Source organism: Tamandua tetradactyla, chromosome 7 (assembly GCF_023851605.1).
Source record: "Tamandua tetradactyla isolate mTamTet1 chromosome 7, mTamTet1.pri, whole genome shotgun sequence".
In the NCBI taxonomy this organism is placed as follows: domain Eukaryota; kingdom Metazoa; phylum Chordata; class Mammalia; order Pilosa; family Myrmecophagidae; genus Tamandua; species Tamandua tetradactyla.
The window spans coordinates 128,406,986-128,430,042 of record NC_135333.1 but is presented as its reverse complement, the minus strand read 5'-3'; the positions used below and the strand labels follow the sequence as shown (position 1 = coordinate 128,430,042).

General features: G+C 35.2%; 1 long non-coding RNA gene across 3 annotated transcripts in view; it reads left to right on the top strand.

The window, feature by feature from the left end:
* Positions 1–23,057, top strand: part of LOC143690139 (uncharacterized) — a 73,094-nt gene that overhangs the window by 7,684 nt on the left and 42,353 nt on the right. For all 3 annotated transcript variants that reach the window (XR_013179008.1, XR_013179006.1, XR_013179007.1), the window contains exon 2: positions 15,733–15,785. This is a non-coding gene — a long non-coding RNA (uncharacterized LOC143690139). The remainder of the gene's footprint in view (positions 1–15,732; positions 15,786–23,057) is intronic.

The following is a 23,057-nucleotide window of genomic DNA, read 5'->3' as shown; positions in this document are numbered from 1 at the left end:
CAAGAGAGAGATAGCCATTTTCTTCCTCCTTTTGAGATGTGATCCTGAATTCTCACCCTAACCTTTTTGGAAGGTTTTTTGGGTCTCTCTAAGATCAATATAACTTAGGTATCACTAGCATTTATGCTAGTAATGTTGCTAAGGTCTGTTCCCCTTTAACAGTAAACACCTAGGGAGATAGTGACCCCGTCTTCCTGAACCTGGAACGCTTAACCTGGGGGCCTAGTCCCTGCTGTACTCACTTGGCCCTTCTGACTTGATATTTTCCTTTTGGATCAGAGCAACACACCAGACAAATGGCTACAAATCTAATCCTTCTGGTGTGTGAAAAACAGAATGTTTTTAGGGGAAGTGAAAGCAAACCTTCTCCATCCTTTAGCATACATATTTCTATGGTTCAGGATGCTAGACTTGTTTTAAGGAGCACTGAGAAATTCAAGACAGTGTATCTCCTCCTGTAGAGGTAGCATGAATAATTGTGTTAAGAAATAGAAAGGGTTATATGGAATTGGGCTTTTATTTTTCTTTCAAATATTCCAGGATTTGAACTATAAAACTACTCTCATGAATTAGTATACTTGACCCATCTAAGACACTGAAACAGCTAACTGTTTTTAGACAAGTCTTAACTTGTCTTCCGTTGACTCGTTTCAGTGAGTGCATTAACAAGATCTACCTACCAAATGTATCCGTTAATACTTTGAAGTGGAAATTAATTACACAGAGTGTCAGGGTAAGCATGAAAATCCAGTTGCAAGGTCTATTAGAGAGACGTCTCTAATAGGGTATAGTGAGACGTTCCAAGTGGGGAAAGCAAGAACTAACAGAACTGTCTTAGAGCTCCAGAAAACATTTAAGGTTTGCAGTAACAGGGGCAAGTGCCAAATCAAGAATAAGCTTACTTAAACATGGTAGGAAAATCTTGTGGTGCTGTTGCTGGCCCTTCCTCCATCTTTTTATTGGTTTGGTGCTGACCTGGCCCACACTCCCATTGTGAATTTCTGGTCACAGTTCTGGAAAGAGCAGAGTAACTCTTGTGCACACACTAGGGTGCAGGTATGCCTGGGCTAATCGGTTTGGCATCTGAAGTACTGATCCAATACACTATTCACAGACTTGCTATCCCGAAACTCGCTCTACACATAGAGGTGGCTTATAGAGTTCTCCTATAGAATGCTGTAGGAGAATGTTCAATTCACAGTTGCCTGAGTCAAAAGATTATTGGTTGTGGGTCATATAGTGTAGCACCTGGGACTTTGAAGAAATACTGTTTCCTAGGGGAAAGCGGGGCATTCAGATCTGTGTAAATGGGACACATAGGACCACATGTGCATGCCCAGGACAAGATGTATGTTCAGAAAAAACTGGGGATGACACTGCACTGTCACCTCAGGCTGTTCGCTAAATTTATTTTTAAGATGGCTTAGCACTTCCACCGGCCAATCTGCAAAGAAGGAAAGAAAGAGGTATTTCCTTCCTTTCTTCCTTCTTTCCCTCCTTTCTTTCTTTCTTCCTTCTTTTTAATTTTTGTGTTAGTTCCTGGCATTCAAGGAACTCTTGATTATGACTCTTGCCAGACAAAAGTATATGGAATAGATACCACAATGTCTAAATTCCAGGCATAACACATGACAATATTAAAACATACAGGGTGCAACTAGTGCTTAAAATATGTAGAAAGAAACAGAAACAATGGCCCATGCAAAGAAGTAGGATAAAGCATTAAAAATCACCAATGAGGAAGACTAGACCTTCTGACACCAGACAGTTTTTTTTAAATCATCCTAAATATGCTCAAAGAACAAAAGGAAGTCAATAAAATGATAGATAAACATAATAAAATATCAGTAAAGAGATAGAAATCATGAAAAGAACCAAACAGGTCTGAAGACTTCACAATAGAAGTTTAAAAGAAAAAATCCTAAAGGAGTTCATGAGCAAATTGGAACCTACAGAAGTAGTAATAAGTGAATTTGAAAATAAGAAAATTGAAATGATCCAGTCTGAGGCACAGAAAAAAAAATTATGAATAAAAGTGAACAGAGTCTGAGAGAGAACTGTGGGACACCATTAAGTGTACCAATACACCCATTGTGTACCAATACACCCAGAAGGCGAAGAAGAGAAAGGAACTCCCGCAACATGATAAAGGGCCTTTGTGAAAATCTGCAGTTATCATCACACTCATTGATGAAAGGTGGAAGGCTTTCTCCTTAAGATCAGAAAAAATGCAAGGATGCTCACCTTCACCAATGCTCTGCTGGTGCTCGCCAGAGCTAGGCAAGAAAAAGAAAAAGGCTTTCAAACTATAAAGGAAGAAGAAAAACTATACTATTCACAGATGTCATGATCCTACATAGAGAAAAATCATGAAGAATCTATGAGAAAACTACTGTAGTGGCTTGGAGAAATATACCCCAGAAAAAAAATTTTTTCTTAGTCTTCACCCATTCCTATGGGTGTGAACCTATTGTAAATAATACCTTTTAAGGATATTATTTCAGTTAAGGTGAGGCCCACCTGACTCTGGATGGGTCTTACTTAGTCCATGACTGAAGTCCTTTATAAGCAAGATGAAATTCAGACACACAGAAAGCCTCAGGGAAAAGCCAGAAATCAATGGAACCCAGAGAAGATAGGAGAGGTGTTGGCATTAGGTAATGGGTAGTAGAGGCTGGAAGAATTTTGAGAAACTTGATAGAAAAAACCTAGATTACTTTGAAAAGACTGTTAATAAAGATATAGATATTTAAGTTATTTCTGATAAATAACTCAACTTAGAGACTACATGTATCATCATGAACAGAATGTGTGTGGAAGTATGGGTGCTCAAGATGCTTCTCATGAGGACTTAGAATAAGAGGATGAATATGTTATCGGGAAGTGGAGAAAAAATGACCCTTGTTATAAAGTGCCAAAAAACTTTGCAAAATTGTGTCTTGATGTGAGATGGAAAACAGAATTGTAAGCAATCAGTTTGGATATTTAGCTGAGGAGATTTCTAAACTAAGTTTGAAGTTTGGAAGACACAGCCTAGTTTCTCCTTTTTGTATGTAGTAAATGAAAGAGATACGATGCCGATTGAACTGTTGAGCACAAAGGAATCAGGACTTGATGAATTGAAAAATTCTCAACCTATCCAGATAGCCTACTTTGAGAATATGGACAGAAGCCACTGTATCAGCCCTTCACTCAAACTTCTGGGAGGTGATCCCCCAAAAAACAGGGATCCATATGAGAGTGTGGCCAAACAGCTATTTGCTTTTTAGGTATATAACCCATGGATCCAGTCAACCATCTCAGATAAAATCAGATTTGAAAATGCAGTTATCCAGGAAAGATCTGTGGAGGATCTTTTTGTCTCATGGCTTATACTTCCTTGAATAACATGTAAAACTGACAATGTTTTTGAGAATTTCTTATCAGAGCAAGCACTGCCAGAATGGACTGAACAGGAAAGAGACAGAATGTAATAAAGGAAAAAAATTACTTCAAGGGCAGAACTGTATAAACAGAGATCTAGACTGAAGAGATTTCCTCAGGCCAAAAGAGAGGGATTTTGCCCCTGCCCTTGGGTAGGGAAGCTCTGGCATGTGGAGGTGTGGGTCTGCTGCTTCAGTGTTCAATCACCACCTCAATGCTCAGAGAAGTTGGGGCCTGTGCCCTAGCATAGGACATATTTGAGACCTATGTTCTGGATGCCACTCTGGTGCTTGAAGGTGGAGGGGGTTGTCATGGTCAAGTTCATGTGTCAACGTGGCCAAGTGGTGGTACCTGTTTGTGTGGTTGGGCAAGTGCTGGCCTGTTTGTTGCAATGAGGACATTTCATAGAATTAGATCATGATCACGTCAGCTACTTCCACACAGCAGATTCCATTTGTAATCATCCAAGGGGAGTGTCTTCTGCAATGAGTGATGCTTAGTCTAATCACAGGAAGCCTTTTAAGAAGGATTCAGAAGAGACAGGCTCTATTCCTGCTTCAGCTGGTGAGCCTCTGCTGTGGAATTCGTCCAGATCTTCTATCCGAGTCGTCAGTTTCACAGCTTGCCCTGCCGATTTTGGACTCTGTGTTCCCGTGGTCACATAAGATACTTTTATAAATTTTATATTTGCGAGTGTTTCTGTTGATTCTGTTTCTCTAGAGAACCCTAACTAATACAGGGGCTTACACTCCAGCATTCTGGGAGAGCCTAGCTGCCACCCTTGTGCCTGGAGACAGTAAGGGCTATGCCCTGGTATGCTGAGAGAGCCTGGCTCCTGCTCCAGTGCTTGGAAAGTATGAAGATGTGCTCCAGAGGCCCAGAAGACAAAACCCCGAAATTTAATGAAATTTGCCTTGTAGGCTTTCAGGCATGCCTGGGACCTGTGGCTCTGTTTACCTTCCAATGTCTCCCTTCTGGAATGGGAATATATACATTCTGTCTGTCCTTCCATTGAAATTTGGAAGAAGATAACTTGTTTTTTAGGATTCATAGGTTCACAGGCTGAGAATAATTTTACCTAAGGATAGACCCCATCCACAATGATTTTGATCAGACTTTGTACTTAGAGTTGTTACTGAAATGACTTAAGTGTTTTTTTGGATGGTGAGATGAGGTAAATATATTTTCCATGTGAGGAGAACATCTCTTTTTAGGATCCAGAGGGCAGAATTGAGGATTGAATTTGTGCCCATGAAAAACATGTTCTGATTCTTAATTTGTATTAAAATAGGGCTATTTAGAGAAGTTATTATTTGTTAAGGTGTAGCTAGATTGAATCAAGGTTTGTTTTAATCCTTATGACTACAGGCCTTATAGAAAGAGGAAATTCAATTCAGACACATTCAGTGAGTTCTCTGACTTCAGCAGAAGCCAGAAGTCAGAAAAAGGCACAGGAGGAGACCAAGAACATCACCATGTAAGGGCGGACTGCCATCCACAGTATGCTACTGACTCCTGATTTTGAACTTCTATCTTTCAGAACCATGAGACAATAAATGCTCTTTGTTTCATACAATCTGTTGTTTAACTGTGGTAAACTAAAACAGTGTTCGAGGAGAATGATGCATGTAACATATTCTCAAATGCTAGGAGATGGATGGCTAGAGAGATAGATGAACAGATATATGATAAATGATACATAGAGGTAGAATGATATGGCAAATGTTGCAACATTTTAAAACTTGGTGGATATTGGTATCTAGGTAGGATTATGTTGGAGTTCTCTGCGTCATTTCAAGTTAGAAAAACAATCCAGTCAAAAGTCTGCTAGCTAGAGTTGAGTAGCTACTTCCTCTTTCTGGACACAGCAGTGACAATCGTTTTAGAGGCATCAGCCAGTGCCCAGTGGTAGTGGTGTTGGAAGTGTGGCTACAATTTTTGTGCTCAGTGCAATGACAATAGTATTTCCCTGTATTATACTACAATGCAATTTTGGATCATCATCCTGCTTGTAAAAGCCTTTGTCTTTGTTTGCTAGGGTTGTTGTAACAACATACCACAAACTAGATGGTTTAAAGCATCGGAAATTTATTTCCTTACCATTCTGGGGGCTAAGAGACTAAAATCTATAAAGAGAATCCTCTCTTGCCCCTTTTCATTTTTCAGTAGTTTTATGGTAATCACTGGATTCTAATCTCTACCTCAGTCAACACATGGTATTCTCTTCTGTGTCTCCATAGTCACATGATGTTCTCCTCTCTGTGTATGTGTCCAAATTTCCTCTTATTACAAAGAGACCACACATTTTGGATTAGGGCCCTATCTAGTTCAGTTCAGTCTAACTTTAAATAATTCCGTATGAAATGACTTATTTTCAAAGAAGGTTACATTTAAAGGATTGGGAGTTAGGACAAGGACATATCTTCTTCAAGGACACAGTTCAATCCATAACTACCTTGAAGTCTTTTTCTCCCTAGTTTTTATTCTGAGCTCTACCCAGGGTCATTTTATTCTATTTATTTTTGGCTTAAATTAGAATTTGGTTAGAGTTGGTTTCTGTTGTTTGCAAGTAAGAAAATTGACTGATAACAGACATGAAAACTAGGAATATAGGTTTCCAACCTCTTGAACAAAATGATTTTGGCTACATTAAAACAGGAAGCAGAGATCACACAGCTCTTTCAAACATCCTATAAATTAGATAACGAAAAAGACATGTGGAGTATTTTTCCTTTGTTCGTGGAGTCTACTTAATACAAGACCCTTCCTAATTGGTTATTACTCTCCTGGAGAGTAATAAGTGAGGGGAGAAGAAAGGGCTGAAGTAACTTTCACTGGATAGGAGTATTGTATGGGCTTCCTTATTTATGTATCATAGTAGGAATGGGGCAAGAAGTGAAAAGAAGTTCCACTAACAAGTTCTCAGATATTGGAGCCAGAATAAGCTAAATTACCAGTCAGATGTAAGTACAGTGTATTTTATTCAAGTATCATGTTTAATTTGCATAAAGTGTTTCTTCACATATTGTGAAACAAAACACCAATTAACCTATACTATGGCAATTCAGATAGATTTGACATATTCTGTTTGTATCTGGGTATTACCAATGACTGACTCTTCTAACTCAGGAATCTGAAGATTATTTGGATTTCTTCCTCAGTGGCTTCTCCACTCATTCAACTATTATTTATGTTTGGGGTATAACTCATGGATCCAAGTTTTCTTTGGGTGGTTTCACACATGGGTATTCAAAGACCAAGAATGAAGTCTCGTGGCATAGGTAAAGGCCATTCTTACCAGGGAATGGAGATTCTGTTAATGAAATAGTGTTTCTGTTTTCTGGTCACTAAAGACCATACAATAGATTAGCTTAACAACAAGACCTTAACTTTGACCTTGATAAGGTTAGAAGGCTTATTTCCTCCTGAGATCAATATCTTCTGACCAGCAGACAATCTTTGGGGTTCCTTGGCTTTTCTGTCATTTGGCATTATGCATGGCAGTGCCCTTTCCTTTCTTTTCCAGGTTTTATTGACTTAAAGTTTCTGGTGGCACTCTGTGGCTTATCCCTTTTGTATACAATTTTTTTTTTTTTTGCTTCTAAGGACTTCAGCCATTTTGGGTGCATGCCCATCCTCAACCAATTTGAACAAACCTTGACTAATGACATATTTAAAAGTCCCTGTTTATAAATGGACTCATGCCAACAGGATCAGGGGTTGGCACTGAACATGTCTTTTTGGAGGGGGGCATGATTCAGCCGCCAATAAAAAGTGAATCACTTTTGCACATACTAATAAGTAACTTGACTGTTTTACAGTCAATACTGTTTACAGTCAATACTTACTTTAATAAGTAACTTGGCTTTGAGTGCAGATTATATAAAATTTTTAATTTATGTGGATACTGGATAAAAGGCAGCCATTTTTATATCCTATGGTATTTTAGGTTTTCAGATTATTTTTATAGTGTTCCTTGGGTAAATTCACACTTCTGATTAATCCTGGACCATTGACTACTTTTCCCAAGGGCTGCTCACCATTCCAATAAATCTAGCGCTTAAATATTTCAACTGAAAAACCAAAACTGTTTTCTTAGAGGGTATACAGGACTTGCTTAATCTTCAGAACATCCAAGAATTATAGGGAAAATATTTGCCTTCTATTTTACTAATGCAACAAAGTGAAGAAAAATATAATGGTAAAGTTTTGGTATTAAAACATCCATATTCTGCTTCCTTCTCATATCATTAATTCTAAATCTTTTTAAAGTGTATCTTCCCAATGTACATCACTGCAATAGATATTAATTTTGGCAATAGGTGTTCATGTGTATATTGCTTTTTTAAGCTTTATAAAGCAAATAAACTATAATATCCATGCTTTGCGCCTTTACAATATAAAACCATGATACTTGCTTTATTTTTTTCTTAATATATTCTTGGGTATAGGACAAAATCTATAAAGCTCATTTTGATTTCACTACATTGTAGGGAATTATTTTTTTCACATAAATTCTTCCTATGAGTGTGCATACAAAAATGCCTATCTGCAATTAATGACTTAAATCTTCTTAATTGTAAAGAAAACATTTATATGGTTATCATGGATATTAAAAAAAGTAACAATCTATCTACACATGCAAATAAAATAAAACAAAATAAAATAACAGAGAGGAGTCCTGACATACCTAAATGGTTTGAACTTATTTTAGTGACTCTTTTTATATTAAGGAAATATAATAAACTCAAAATTATGAATTGTGCATGATATAGACTTATATTGTTAAAACAGCCACCAGACCAGTATTGCCTAATTAATCGGCCATTTTTATGGCCTTTTTCATGGTTGTTTACTTCTGTATTGAAAAGAATTGGAAGAGGCTGAAATGGCTTATCAATAATTTAACAGTGAACTTTGCCTTGCTGGTATATTTGTTGATGCACTGTGAGGCTAATTCTGCAATGCCTTGCATATTTATTTTGTACAGGAGCACCTATAGGAATTGATAGTAACCTTCCTAGTAAATCTAGGCATATTAGATTTAGGCATGAATCCAGTGGATTATTATTTAGACATTTCACATCATAATTGAGTGTCAAGCACTAGCAACAGGATGCACATATTATGGAAGACTATTAAAATTGAGTCAGTTTTTAAGTTATAAGTGAAACTAACTCAAATAATTTTAGATTTGATTTCTGAGAGTTTACTGACAAAACAAATGAAGTCTGATTATAATCGTATCTTCCCTGAAGGTCAAAGACAACTTTGTTATTAAAGTATTGAAGAGAATGTGTACCATGTAATTCATATGAGCCACACTCTTAAACATGTGGTACATGGATATGTATGTATTTGTATATACATATGTGTGCATATAATATATATAGCATATATATAAATATAAAAGCAACATATATATGTGACATGACATCAAATGATCGGTACCTTTCTGAACTTCTTTGTTATGTTCTGAACCATTGTTATGGTTAAGTTCACATGTCAATTGGTTTGTTGACCGGTTATTTGGTCAAGCAAGCAGTGGCTTGATTGTTACTGAGAGGGTATTTCATGGATTTAAATAATTAGTTCATTGATTACATCTATGGATAATTGCCATCTAAAATAAACAAGAGAGATTGCCTGCAGCAATGAGAGAAGTCACATCCAGCCAGTTGAAGGCCTTTAAACTGAGGACTGATGATTTCAGCAGTCAGAAAGAAGAATTTCTCTATTTTGGCCAGCCATTCTTTCTTGGGGGAATTAATCAACACCATCATTGGAGTTCCTAATATGCACCTTACCCTAAAAAAAATTCAGATTTGCCAAACCCCATGGTTGTGTGAGTCAGTTCCTGTAATCTGAAAATATTTACCTATGTATCCTTCTGGTTCTGCTTTTTTTAGAAAACCCTGACTAATACAGAATGTTAAGAATGAGATTTCTTTTTGGTTGTGGTGTTTTTAGAATTAGTTCCCTAATCCAATTAAATCAAAACTAATAATGACTATTTGTAATGATCAAGATGGCACTTTAGTCCATGGTATAAACTGGCTATAGTGATATGCAAAATATTACCACTGTATATACTACTCAAAATGTTATAAGAGGCAAGGCTCTGGGTACCAGTTTATTTGATATCCAAGCAGAGTTTCATGGAATTAATGACATGGGTTGATTGTTTTTAAATACACTGGATATAGTTGTTAAAGAAAGGGTTTCACTCAAAGCTTCAAATTCCCAGCTCAAGCACTGTATGAAGGGCATGAACGTTTCTATGTGTACTCTGAAAGAAATTCTTATTTCCTATAGCTGCAGACTTGAGATTTCTGAAAACCAGACACAGAGTATTACTGTGTGAATGGCCAAATTACAATGCAAATTGAATTTGCAACCTTGTGAGGTATCTGTGGCTAAAGTGAGAGCGTTGATTGGGAAGGAGTGGGATCCTAAAAATTGGAATGGTGGCATATGGGCTGAAAATGATAACATTTCAGAATCTAGGGAACATTGAAACCCTAGATTCTGCTGAATCTTGTCAGATAAACTTATAACAGAATGCCCTGAGAATTTAGCCATCCTATCTCCACCTGGAGATATTAGCCCTGCTATACCTTACACATTTGTAACTGCCTTCCCTGAGGAAATAGCTTTCACACCTTTCTGAAGAGACTAACCTTATTTCATGATAAAACTATAATGAATGCCCCGAGGAAAATGGCTAATTCTTCTCATGACCTACTCTGATCATTCATCTTTTCTTCTTAAAATATAACTAAACCAAAGTCCCAATGGTCCCTGAAAGGTGAAGCACAAAGTATGTGGCTCATGAGGAGGTACATTACACTCTGAAAAGAACTGCATGATTTTCCCTATTTATATAATTTGTAATCAGGGGTATATGTGTGGGAATGGATGGTAAAGCTTGAGATAATGGTGGAAGGAATATAAAATTAGATCAAGTTGAATTTGTTGACATGGAAGACTTATGTAGTTACTCTTCTCTGAAGGTCAGATATGACTGCATGAACTGCTACCACTAAACTTGGATTCTTAACACAATGGGGATAATCAGATCCCAGGTTCATAGTTGCCAATTGTGCTGGTTTGAAAGGATGTATGTCCCATAGAAAAGCCATGTTTTAATAAAAATCCCATTTCATGAAGGCAGAATCATCTGTATTCAATAATGTATGTTTGGATATGTAACTAGATCATCTCCCTGGAAGTGTAACCCAATCAAGAGTGGTCATTAAACTGGATTAGGTGACGACATATCTCTGCCCATTTGGGTGGGTCTTGATAAGTTTCTGGGGTCCTATAAAAGAGGAAACATTTTGAAGAATGAAGGTGATTCAGAGAGAGCAGAGTAGAATGACATAGTCATGAGAAGCAGAGTCCACCAACCAGCAACATTTAGAGATGAAGAAAGAAAATACCTTCCAGGGTGCTTCATGAAACAGGAAGCCAGGAGAAGAAGCTAGCAGATGACACCATGCTCGCCATGTGCCTTTCCAGAGAGAAACTATGACTGTGTTCATCTTGTGCCCTTTCACTTGAGAGAGAAACCCTGAACTTCATTGGCCTTCTTGAACCAAGGTATCTTTCTCTGGATGCCCTAGATTGGACATTTCTATAGACTTGCTTAATTGGGACATTTTCTCAACCTTAGAATATAAACTAGCAACTTATCAAATTCCCCTTTTAAAAGTCTTCTGTTTCTGATATATTGCATTCTGGCAGCTAGGAAACTCGAACACCAATGACAGCATTTAGTCACTGAAGACAAGATGGGCATGACTACCGTAATGAACAACAGAGTCAAAGCAATAATTATAATAGTCTAACTTGAAGAAACCTATGGCATTGGCTGGTTGATTATGGGGTACCTAGAAGTGAAACAGTTGGGTCATCAACTAAATTCTTACATGCTCTGAATAAGTAAAAGAGTTTTAAGTCAAGTGACCAAAGGTGTAACTAGAATCACAAAACAGCATCATGGCCCCCAAGTCAATTCCAGAACTGAGACAGTTTACAGACCCAGAACTCCTTGAATGAAGGGAAGTTTGTATTCCTTTGGAGAAGGATCCTGTTCCACTGCCAAAAGTTTATACTGTTAATTTTCTTCACAACCTTCCCCAAAGGGGCCTACAGACTTTTACCAGGGTGATAGCACTTTGGGGGAAAGGAAATGATTAGATAATTAAAGGATTATTAGACACTAGGTCAGAAGAGAATTAATTCTGGGAGACCCCAGCATCACAGTATGAATTATGAATGTATTATGTTGGTCAGGTGATCACTGGAATTCTAGCTCAAGTTGTATCTCACAGTGAGCTCATTGGGTCGTTGGACCCATTCTATCATTATTTTCCTAGTTCAGGAAGGCATATTGGAATAGATATATTCAATAATTGGCAGAAGTCCCACATTCACTTCCTGATTTATGAAGTGAGAGCTATTATGATAGGAAAGTCTAAAGTGGAAGCCAGTAGAACTATCTAATTTAACACAATAGTAAATCAAAAGTAATACCACATTCCTGGAGGGATTACAGAGATAGTGCCACTATCAGGGATTTGAAGGGCCAAGGGTTGATGAACCTCATCACATCCCCTCTCAGCTCTCCTGCTTTCTCTGTGTGGGAAATAGATGGATCTGGGAGGATGACAGTGGATTATTGTAAACTTAACCAGGTGGTGACTTCAATTGCAGCTGCTGTTTCAGATGTGGTATCATTGCTTGTAAAAGACAATGCATCCTTTATTGTATGCAACTATTGATCTGGCAGATGGTTTTTCTTAATACCTATTACTAAAGAACACAAGAAGTAATTTTCTTTCACCTGGAAGAGCAAGCAATACACCTTCACTGTTCTGCCCCTGGGATATATCAACTCCTATTATGTGTAATAATCTAGTCCTCAGGGACTTGATTACTTTCTCTTTTCACAAAACATCACACTGCTCCATTATACTGATGTCATTATGTTAATTGGACTTAGCAGCTACTCTAAACTTATTTGTATGGCATTTGAGTGTCAGAAAAATCTTGTTTGAATGGTTTTTAAGAAATTTTTCATGTCATCCTTATTCTTGTTCCTCTATAGGTGAAGTATCTTTTTCTCTTCTGGCTTCTTCCAAGATTTACTTATTATCTTTGATTTTCTGCAGTTTGATTATGAAATGTCTAAGCATAGGTTTTTTGGTACTTACCCTGCTTAGTGTTCTCTGAGTTTCCTGGGTTTGTGACTGATGTCTAAAATTAATTTTGGAAAATTCTCAGTCATTATGATTTCAACTATTACTTCTCTTTCTCTCTCTCTCTTCTCCTTCTAGCATTCTATTCTGCATATATTACACATTTTGAATTTTTCCAACATTTATTGTTGGAAAAAATATATATACAGAACTCAGGAAATTGAATGACAATACGAAGCACATGAATATATGTGTTGTGGGTATCTCTGAAGGAGAAGAAAAGGGAAAAGGAGGAAAAAAACTAATGGAGGAAATTATCAATGAAAATTTCCCAACTCTTATGAAAGACTTAAAATTACAGATCCAAGAAGTGCAGCATACCCCAAAGAGAATAGATCCAAATAGATGTACTCCAAGACACTTACTAATCAGAATGTCAGAGGTCAAAGAGAAACAGAGAATCTTGACAGCAGCAAGAGAAAAGCAATCCATCACATATAAGGGAAATCCAATAAGACTATGCATAGATTTCTCAGCAGAAACCATGGAGGCAAGAAGACAGTGGGATGATATATTTAAATTACTAAAAGAGAAAAACTGCCAACCAAGAATTCTATATCCAGCAAAATTGTCCTCAAAAATGAGAGAGAAATTCAAACATTTTCAGACAAAATAATCACTGAGAGAATTTGTGACCAAGAGACCAGCTCTGCAAGAAATATGAAAGGGAACACTAGAGACAGATATGAAAAGACAGAAGATAGAGGTGTGGAGAAGAGTGTAGAAAGGAAAACTATGAGTAAAGATAATAAGAAGGAAAATTAAATATGACATATAAAATCCAAAAGGCAAAATGGTAGAAGAAAGTACTACTCATACAGTAATAATACTAAATGTTAATGGATTACACTCCCCAATCAAAAGACATAGACTGGCAGAATGGATTCAAAAACAGGACCCATCTATATGCTGTCTACAGGAAACAGATCTTAGACCCAAGGATAAACACAGGTTGAAAGTGAAAGGTTGGGAAAAGATATTTCATGCAAATAACAATCAGAAAAGAGCAGGAGTAGCTATATGAATTTCCAACAAATTAGACTTCAAATGTAAAACAGTTAAAAGAGACAAAGAAAGACACTATTCATTAATAAAAGGAACAATTCAGCACGAAGACATAACAATCATAAATATTTATGCACCGAACCAGAATGCTCCAAAACACATGCAGCAAACACTGAAAACACTGAAAAGAGAAATAGACACATCTACCATAATAGTTGGAGACTTCAATTCCCCACTCTCATCGATGGACAGAACATCTAGACAGAGGATCAATAAAGAAACAGAGAATTTGAATAATACAATAAATGAGTTAGACTTAGCAGACATTTATAGAACATTACACCCCACAACAGCAGAATACACCTTTTTCTCAAATGCTCATGGATCATTCTCAAAGATAGACCATATGCTGGGTCACAAAGCAAGTCTCAATAAATTAAAAAAGATTGAAATCATACAAAACACTTTTTCAGATCATAAAGGAATGAAATTGGAAATCAATAATAGACAGAGTGCCAGAAAATTCACAAATATGTGGAGGGTCAACAACACACGCTTAAACAACCAGTGGGTCAAGGAAGAAATTACAAGAGAAATCAGTAAATATCTTGAGGCAAATGAAAATTGTTGCTTTCTGTAGAAAGAGTTCGAAGGATATTAAGGAATGATGAGAAGGAGAGAGAGAGAAAGGAAGAAAAGAAAGACAGACACAAATGGGTTCAGGGGGTCTGAAGCTTAAATCTATATCAGACATCAGACAACTTTATTTTCAACCAGATCTTAGTTATATACCACAGGATGTCAATAGATATGCAGGCATTTCCTGAGGGAGCAAGATTCTTATCTCACAGTGTTCTTCATACTTAACATAACTGTTTGGGGTAAACATTTTCTTCCTTCCAGACTGCTCTACATAACAATCGCCACAGTTTACCGCTGCCATCCCGAGGCCAGCAGCTTACAACAAATTCTGTAGGTCTTGCTTTAAACTCTTGGCTTCTACAGAAAATGAAAACACAACATATCAAAACTTATGGGACATAGCAAAGGCAGTGCTAAGAGGGAAATTTATTGCCCTAAATGCCTATATCAAAAAAGAAGAAAGGGCAAAAATCGAGGAATTAACTGTCCACTTGGAAGAAGTAGAGAAAGAACAGCAAACTAACCCCCAAAGCAAGCAAAATGAAAGAAATAATGACAATTGGAGCAGGAATAAATGAAATTGAGAACATGAAAACAAGTGAGAAAATCAACAAAATCAGAAGCTGGTTTTATGAGATAAATCAATAAGATTGATGCCCCTTAGCAAGATTGACAAAAAGAAGAGGAGAGAGGATGCAAATAAATAAGATCAGAAATGGAAGAGGAGACATAACCACTGACCCCACAGAAATAAAGGAAGTAATGACAGGATACCATGAACAACTTTATGCTAATAAATACCACAAGGTAGATGAATTGGACAACTTCCTAGAAAGGCATGAAGAACCAACTTTGACTCAAGAAGAAATAGACAACCTCAACAAACCAATCACAAATAAAGAAACTGAATCAGTCATTAAGAAGCTCCCCAAAAAGAAAAGTCCAAGACCAGATGGCTTCACATGTGAATTCTACCAAATATTCCAGAAAGAATTAGTACCAATCCTGCTCAAACTCTTCAAAAAAAAATTGAAGAGAAGGAAAATCTACCTAACTCATTCTACAAAGCCAACATCACCCTCATACCAAAGCCAAAGATATTACCAAAAACGAACACTATAGACCAATCTCTCTAATGAATATAGATACAAATATATATATTTCCATTTTTTTCAGTCTTTTTTTCTCTTTGCTTTTCAGTTTGGAAAGTTTCTGTCCTTTCCAAACTTGAAGATCAAACTCCAAATTCCCAGATTTATTCCTTAGCTCTGTTCAGTCTACTAATGTACATTCAAAGGTACCTCATTTCTGGACAGATTACTTTTTTTAATAATATTTTCATTTGTTTCTTTCTTAGAGTTTCCATCTCTTTGCTGACATTACACATCTGTTCTTGCAGGTGGCTCTCTATTTCCACTAGAGCCTTCGGCATATCAAGTTTATCTTCTTCAGGTATAGTCTTAAAGACTGAATGAATCTTTTATTGAAATAATTGTAGCGATAAAATCTCATCAGTTGACATTGAATAGACTGGTTTGGATCACCCTGATATCATTAATTCTACTTGGCCATAATTTTCAGTATTAAACTTACTGTTAGAAAATTATTCAGTCAAGCAGTTTATTTGAGTATGTCTGATTGCCAATTTTGGAAACTCAAAAGAAAAATATAATAAAATTTTGCAGTGGAAAGTCAACAAATACAGAAAAATCTAGAAATAAGGAAATTACTTTAATTCTTTAGTTTATTTTCTGTCCCTTCTGGAATCTAAAATCCATTGACAATGAGGATTTTTTTTGGAAGTTAATTCACAATTATATTCTTGCATTTATGAAATTGTCTAGCACATAGTAAGTACATATTTAACAAGTATTTGTTGAATTAAATTAAAACAGAATGTTTTATGTGATTTGAGCAATCAACTGTCATATCTCTACCTAATTTCTTTACCTCTATACAGTAATATTTCAAAAATCTCAAAATAATGCTGAGAATCAGAATTATAAAATATTTATTCTGCCAACTAAATTGATTTAAATTCAAATTCGAGGCAATCTGGTGTAATGCAAAAAGTGTGTCAAGATACTTCATTCTGTTTTCATCAAATAAAATTGGTACTGGTATTTATCCTGAGAGTGTGGTGAACATTCATGTAATTCACCAAATATTCTGTTGAATTGTGATTAGTGCTAGCCTAATAATGTGGCATTTTATTGTGTCCCAAGAACGCAGCATTAAGACAGGAAATAGAATGATTACAAATGTCAAAAACAAGCAGATTTTTTAGAAGGAGGACAGACAAAAAAGGGATTGTTTTGAGTCTTGTTTATAGTAGAAATGAAGATTTTAAACTTGGAGGAAATAAAGATAGTAACGATCAAGATTTGCAATTATAAGCTTATTTTTTATGCAAATAAAATCTTAGTTGTATTTAAAATATGTATATATGTATGAAATTAATTTGTCAATTTCTAGTCAAAGCCTCTTTTCTACTGAAAGGAGAAATGGTCTCAGAAAGTAGAATACAACAGACTAGCATCATGTGACCAAAAATACACATTGATTAAATTATTTAATAGATAATAGAATATGGTTTTGGTTATGTGATAAAAAATTAGTATTCCATGGTAAGGTTGGATAGTTGAAAATACTGAAAATCATTTAAAATTTCTTATCCTTGCATGATCTAACCTCAATTTTAGATAGATGATGAATATATCTAGATTATGAATGAATAAATTTTACTTTTTAATACAATTCTAATTATATTTTATGTATTGTTTTCTTTTCGTTGAATACCATAGGATGAGCAGAGCCACTTAATTGAATAATCACCTAAAACATGAGACTGTAAAATTATTTCATTATTTTTCATTTCAGATATGTACAGAATCTCAAATATCAAGTAATAGAACATATTCATGTAATCTATTATTGTGGTAAATGAAGGTTCAGATTTTCGCAGACTGAAATAACAACCTTCCTGCCCTCTATATATCCATATGTTATCCATGTACCCTCAACATATCCTTATCCATATGTGGGTGGGCTATTCTGGATTTGGTCAGTAAATCCCAATATTGCCCAATATAGCCTCTCCTCAATTTTAGCAATGTAGCAGAGCATTTAATTTAATGTTAAGATATAAAGCTCTGGAGGAAGTGACTGGTCTTGTAATTTTGAAAATGCAATGTGACTTTGGGTAAATAGACTAAGCCACTTAGTTGCAATTTCCTCATGAGTAATAATGAGAAAATTTTAATATCAACTTTATATTGTTCTTGTGCGAATTAAACAAGTTAACAAATTTAGAGCTCTTAAATAGAGCCCTAAATATTAAGCAAGAAATAAAGCTATTACAATGATTGTAAACTATTTTTTATATTATTACAAGAGTAAATGTATACTTTGGCAAGACATTGAAATAGACTTCTTAACTTATGTGTGTGTTGAAGGTATACTCTGCACAATGAAGAAGGAATATGGAATTTCTCTTCATTGTAGCAGAAAAGCATCACCTCTCTATGGGCTTTGAAGTCTATGTGGGTTACATTATTGAACGTTAATTTTTCTACTATAGAGATATAAGAATCTAAAAGATATAATGTAATCCAGAAGAAAAAAGAGAAAAAGCTGACCCACTGGCATACACAAGATATGAAATAAAGCTTGCCTTGTCATAGAGAGAAATGAAAACAAAAAAAAACGTGTGTGGGGTAGATTATCTTGAACTCTGAAACATATAGTAATTAGCTTCCATTTGCTCCAGGTGCATTAAGTCAATCCAAGAGTGTTTATTAGCGATCTACCTTTTTATCTACTATGTGTCTTTCTAGCATCTCAGCAATTGTGATTTGTGTCAAATTACAAAGGGCAAACACTTGTCAAGAATAATTATTAGAATGCAAATTCAAATATGTTAATATAATTTGGTATCAAGTAATTCTTATGAAGCTATTTCTAATTAAGTGTTAAGTTAAGGAATGTATTTTAAGAAAAGATTGAATTACAAAAGTGAAATGTCACTCTTTCCTTGGGCAATGTACAAGCTTTTCTTCTTTGTACTCAGCAAAATGGAGCAATAGAGCTTTTAGATGGTTTTATTAGTTTAATCATCTAAGGTATTTGCATGGTTTTTTAAAATGTATCCTTCTCCTTTTTCGTAATGAAATTCTTAGTATTTGCCTTACGCTAAATGAAGACGAGAATATGTGTTGGTTTGAGGTGGTTGTGTACCCCATAAAAGCCATGTTCTTTTTCCTAACCCAGTCTTGTGGAAGCAGACCTATTGTTCACGGTGGGACCTTTTGATTAGGTTGCTTCCATGGAGATGTGACCCACCCAGTTGTGGGTGGGACCTTTTGATTAGTAGTTTCCATGAAGATGTGTCTCTGCCCATTCAAAGTGGGTCTTAATCCTTAATCTGTTTACTGGAGGGAACCATTTTTGAAAAAAGCTCAGATCTGACACAAACAGAGACATTTGCAGATGAAGAACGTAAATGTACCTGGGGAAGCTGTTTAAAACCAGAAACAAAGGAGCAGCAGACACCAACCACATGCCTTCCCAGTTAAAACAAATGGCTATGAAAAACAGAAAGAAAGCAGATAATTCATTATTAAAGACCACTTGATATTTGACTGGAGAATTCATTTTTAAAGACCGCTTGATATTTGACTGCAAAATTGATTCCATCAGGATAATAGGAGAATTGGAAGAATTAAAAACAGAATAATGCATTATGCAAAAAGCAAGTACTTAGCTAAAATATTACAAAAGTTAATCTCTGTTATATGAAAGTAAAGGTAGGCAGAATTAGAAAATCAAAAGAAGCAAGAGACATCAATTGCCTTATTCTTCAATTAATTGAAAATTCAAAACATCGACTTTATTTCCCCACCACCAAATTATATGCATGAATCTATCTACAAATTCAAAAACATAAAAGCACTGTAGGACTCATTTATATACTTTATTTATTTATTTACATGTATAGGCACTGGGAATCGAACCTGGGTCTTTGGCATGGCAGGCGGGAATTCTGCCACTGACCCGCCCTTGCACCGCCCAATTTATTTTTTATTTTATTTTTAACTTGTTCCTTATCTTCCACCAAACAAACAAAAAAAGCTTTCTGCCGTTATTAAAAACACTGAATATTCAGACACAAGCATTCTGTCTATTATTCAAGGACATTGTACTAGAGCCCTGTGCATTTCAAGTATGGGAAATAAAGAGCAGTCAGAATATTAGTGATAAAACATTTCTCAAGAAAAGAGATGATGCACTTATGACTTCATAAATTGAAGGGAAACATTTGTTAGAAGCAAAGTAGTAAATGTCAAAAGTTGCTATTAAACGAAGGCTGCCCTTTATGGGCCTCATAAGATTAAAAAACAAAAAAAAAGGCCGTATTTTCTACTGGCCTCCTTGGAATGATTACTGAAAAATGATTTCTATCTGCAGACTTCATTATATTTTGTTGGATACCTATTTTTTCCCCTATAATGGAATTTGAAGTAAAAGGATACTATAATAACAGATAAAGAAAAAAAATGTTTGACATGGAGTAATCTGGAAATCTCACACCTATCAAGTATCTCTTCCCCCTCAATGTTATTTCCTCTAGAAAATTCTTTTCAATATCTTAAATTTGAAATGGATATACAAAATACCCTTTGATAAAACAATCTTTTCTGCAGCAAAATATGTAAGAAATATTCCTGTTTAAAACTTGTTGGTTGAAAACAAACTAATTTTGTGTTATGCTTTTAATTAAATGATCAACCTGTCTAAGATTAGGCAGCTTAAATGCAAGTGTATCTTTCTTTCCGTTGAAATCAGATTACACTTTCATTTTCAGGTATGAATGCTCACCCTTTTTCAAGTGTAAGGCTGGGTATACATGTAGCTTTGTTAAATATTGAAAGAGAATTTAGATCCATGTGAATGGGTTATATAAGGTAAATATATATTAAGGTATGTGCTTTCAATTCCTCATTCAAAAAATGTGGATTAAACATTAAGATTTTAAAATGTTAATATTTTAGCCAGTTAATATCCTGAGGAATATTTGTGTTAACTCACAGTCTTCAAATTAATTTATTTTGAACATCTAGAGACATGAGTAGGCTACTTTGATTACTATCCAGATTCAGTTTATGGCATTCTTCTCTGTGATATTTTTCTAAGGACTTTACCTAAAGAAATAATTCCAAATTCTGGCCAGTACAAAACATATCATCTCATTTTGCCTAGGATGATTTCAAATTGTTCTAGACTTGGCATTCTGTTCTATTAAGGTCGTTAATTTTCTTCTTATTTCTTCCTTTTATTAAATGAATTATCCATTTCTTATACACCAGTGGAGTAAAATAATAAACTCTTTTTTAATATGCATATGTGATACAATTGTTAATTTAATAATTAATTGTTAAGTGATAATTGGATGGTATCTGCCATTCTGCAAATTTGGTAATTTAGAGCCACATTTATCTTCAATTTTGTCTTTTGAACAGCCCTAGTTTGAAAGTTTTATATTATATTTATTTATAAATTTTTTTATTTTATAATTTTTTAAGTTTCCTAAATTTTTATAAGTATTTATAAATTTACAAATGTTATACATATTTTTCCTAATGTACATGGCACTGGGACCATGACCAAATTTTCCTGTTTCCTAGAATCACGTTTTGATTATGAAACACTAAATACCAAATCATTTTAATCTGAATTCTTAAGGAGAAGATTAAATTCTTAGAGAGAAGTTACTAATCACTTAAAATAATAATTTGATAATATGCACATAGAACCCAGTACTTCTTACAACACAGTACTACAGGTTCTACTAAGAAGTTAGTTGATTTCCTTTCAGTAAATACTGTTTATAAACACAGTATGAAAACTTGTCAAAACAGCTATATTGAGTTGCTAAGAAAAAATGACCCATGGGTGCCTATCAGTATATGTAAATTAATTAATGTTGATTTTAATCCCAAGAAGCCATAAAAATATAACTGAAGAATAATAAAGAACGTGAGAGATAATATATTTGACAAAAGAATGGAAAATTGAAAAAAATTAGAACTTATAGTAGACATGTGGCTCAGAAATCTACTAAATTTTCTAAATTTTTTCCCTGTCTGTATCTATCTTTCTTGCCTGTCTCTTTTTCTCTTTCATTTGGAGGGTGCTTGGCATTTTTTTTATCATTTTTTAAAATGTACTTTTTAGTTTACTTTAGTTGTAGATTTCAAGAAAAAATTTGCATATAGTACAGAGTTGCCATACCCAGTGTCTGTTATTATTAACATTTTATATTAATATGATATATTTGTCATAATTAATGAGCCGCTTGTGACAGATTATCATTAAGTAAACTTCATGCTTCATTCAGATTTCCTTGTGTTATCTAATGTCCTATTGCTATTCCAACATCCCATTAGACTGTTATATTTCATCACCATGTTTATTTAGGCTCCTCTTAGTTGTGGCAATTTCTCAGACTTCCTTTGTATTTTGAGTCATTCATGGGTTTAAGGAGTACTTGTCAGATATATTGTAGAATGTTTCTCAATTGAAAATTGTCTGATTATTTTCTTATGGTTAGACCTGGGTTATATATTTTAATATATAATTAATGCATATCATGATAAAATAATATACATTATATATATATATATAAATATTAAGTGGAAGATCAATGCCATTCTCGTAGCAAGAGTACATAGTATCAACATGATTTATCACTTTTGATGTTGCTCACCTGGCTCAATAGTGACTAGTGTTTGTCAGGTTTTTTCCAGTGTAAAGTTACTCTTTTATCCTTTTCCATACTGTAGTCTTTGGATCCAGATCACTAGGTGCAACCCACACTTGGAAATTGGGGAATTATGTTCAACCATCTTGAGGATGCGTTACCTATCATTATGACTAGTGAATATGTACCGTATACTTAGGATTGTAATGTAATAGTACATTATTTTGCTCAAGCTTTAGTCAGCCCTTGGGAGTTCTTTCAATTTGTTCCTGTGAAATTTTGACATATCCCCGTCATTCTGGAATTTTTTATTTACTTTTATGAGCACTCCATTATCTTCTGGCACTGCAAGATGTTCCAGTTTGTCAGAGAAAAAAAAATACACTGGGAAATGTTTAACAGGCAAAGATAACTTTATCCAGGGGGTGGCTGTGGAAGAGATAATAGAATTCAATCCCTTTGAAGCAAAGGCCAGCAGGCTTTTTAAGGGTTAGGAGTAGGCTGGAGGAAAATCACTGGAAGATACTAAGGGGGTTGATCACTGGGAGGGGTGAAGGATTTACATAAAGGTACACTTGGGTCAGTTTAGTTCCATGGAGATGGGGAGGGAATTGCTGAGGTTGTGATTAGGACCAATTGCCTCACAATGTTTTCCTATTTGGTATTTCAACTTCCCGGAGTTTGTAGGGGCTGGAAGAGGAGGAAGGAGATAAGGAACTACCCCTTCAGGACACTTCAAGGTCCTGGGCAATCAGAAAGAGAGAGGGAGAGAAGAGGGGGAGGACAGGGGCAAATTTGACATATAAAATTGTTTGGGTTTGAAGTTGTCCTTTTGTTTTGTTTTGTTTTGTTCTTTTTGCAGTCTGAGTTTTTTTTCTCTGCTGTCACACAGCCTCAAGATTGTTTCTAGTAGTAGTCAGGACAGGATGGGGAGCAAGAAGGAATGCAGGAGGCTGACAACTTAG